Below are 2387 nucleotides of genomic sequence, written 5' to 3' on the forward strand. Positions count from 1 at the left end.
TCTGGATGGCGCCGGCTTTGGCCATTCGAGGTTCCGTGTCTTTTTCTGATATAATCCCTGTACTTGGCCCTTACTTCCTTGAAGCTTCACCTGAGAGGGCTGATGTGCTTGTTCTGTCTTCCTTTCGATCCTTAATCAATTTTTCTACCTGCTTTAACAGCAGAGTTGGCATCACCAGAACAGGAAGCTCTTGCAAGTTAAAAACTGAAATCTGGGTGCAGGAGAGGGAGTCGAAGGAAGGAACGACCTTGTTCTGCTGAAGGGATCAGCCTGGGTTCCCTACCTCTGCTTGGCATCGCTCTAGCCACGCTTTGGAAACGGGAACCTGGAGGTGCTGGTGGGAAGGGATGAGGAGAGGCCAGAAGGGAAGAGAGAAGAGGTTGGAAATTAGGGTTAAATACTGCAAATGCATAAAGGAGAAGAGGAGGCTTCAGGGAGACCTTGTTGTGGCTCTTCTATGTATGAAGAGAGCTGATAGGAAAGATGGAGAACGGCCTTCTGCCAAGGCCTGTAGTAGCAGGACAGAGGGCAATGGTTTTAAATTGAACCAGAGTGGATTTAGATTGGACATGAGGAAGAAATCTTTTAGGATGAGGGTGTTGAGGCACTGCAATAGGTTGCTCAGATAAATTGTGGATGCCTCATCATTGGAAATGTTCAATTCTCTGGTTGGATGGAGCTCTGAGCGACCTGATCTAGTGAAAGATGTCCCTGCTTATGGCAGGGGAATTGGATTACATGGTCTTTAGAGGTCTCTCCCAAGCCAAACTATTCCATGATGCTAGGAAAGAACCAGATGTTAGTAGTTGTATTGCTTAAGAAGCTTTTAAGAGCCTACATAGGGAACACAAGTAGTCTTTAAGGGCTCAGATTTGAAACAAACTACCTATGTAGTTTATCTTTTATTTTCTTGCCAGGTTTTGTATGCCCTTGATTTTGTTCTCTCCAGGCCTTCCTGTTTTAGGAGGAAGAAGAACTGTATATCACTTTCTAAAATTCATCTGGAAGCAGAGATCACAGCAGCACTCTCTCTGGCACAGAAAACTCTCTTTTGGCAGGAAAGCATCAGTAAGCAGACTGTAGCAGCTATTCTGACTTTCTTTTTTTTTAATTTTAAAATAGAATACATATGGGAATAATTATTTGGTTCTCTAGCAATTTTGAAAATCCTTTATAAACATTTTGAACTCCTGTACATTTGGATCAAATTATTGTTTTAATTTACTGAGGTGGTAGAATAGTCATCAATAAATCTTTTTTTCAATTAAAGCTGCTTCTTACTCTTTACAGATCTTAAGTAAAATCAAGTATCTCTTTCTATTGTAGTTCCTTACGGTGTTAAAGTATTAATTTGAATCCATCCAGTCTCCTAGTTTCTGCTCTTGTATTGGTACAAAAATCCCTTTAATACATGGCGATGGGTCACAGCACTCTGTGGATTCTTTTTTATTTTGGTGAGTCCTGAGTACGTGGTAAACTCCATGCAAGCTATTTTACATCTTGAGACCCAATCAGCTCAAGCATAACTTTTCTGTAGGAACTTACAATAAACGAACTGTTCTTTTAAGTACTGTTTAAAACTGGTGTAAGTTAAAAGGAATATAATTTTTTCTCATGTTTTTAACTTACGACTACATACTGTGGATTAGGACTGTTTTGCCTATTAAATATAGTTAGATTGTAAGCATCTACATCTGTGTGAGCACCGACTTCTTTCTGGGGATTTGTTTTTGTTTGTTGAAGTGAGGAGGTACTCCTGAACTTTGCTATTAACAGAGACTAATATATTAATATAATTTCACATAATCAAATTTTTGTACAGCTTACTATAAATGGAAACTAATTTGAATTGGTTAAGTTTCTAGTTAGCACAGCGTAGCTTCTAATTCTACATTTGTGGTGTTATCCTGCATACCGTGATAACATCATATATAACTGTTTTGGCATCACATCTTATACAACTGGGACACACTGTCAAGGGTTAGGACTGGGCCAGGCACTGAATGACTGACAGATGCTCTCCGATAACCCCTCTCCCTCCGCAAAAGCAAAAGGGAATAAGGCAGAGAGACTTATGGATTGGAAAAGAAAACCAAAACAGCATTAATAAACCAATAATAATATTAATAAGAAATAATGAAAATAATTATAATAATGGAGTAAATATATACAAAATATATACAAAACTGGTATCGAACCTGACTCCCGCCCCAGCGACAGCAGTCCCCACTGATGCTGCAGAGCAGGCAGCGCCAGGGAAGTCCCAGTCTCAGTGTCAGGGGGGAACCAGACACAGGAGCTGCATGCAGGAACTCAGGATTGGGATCAAAGGCAGAAGAACGGATCGGACACTGGCCGTTGAAGAGGAGGGCTTAAACCCCCTGGAT

Source organism: Apaloderma vittatum, unplaced genomic scaffold (assembly GCF_000703405.1).
Source record: "Apaloderma vittatum isolate BGI_N311 unplaced genomic scaffold, ASM70340v1 scaffold10115, whole genome shotgun sequence".
Classification (NCBI taxonomy): Eukaryota; Metazoa; Chordata; class Aves; order Trogoniformes; family Trogonidae; genus Apaloderma; species Apaloderma vittatum.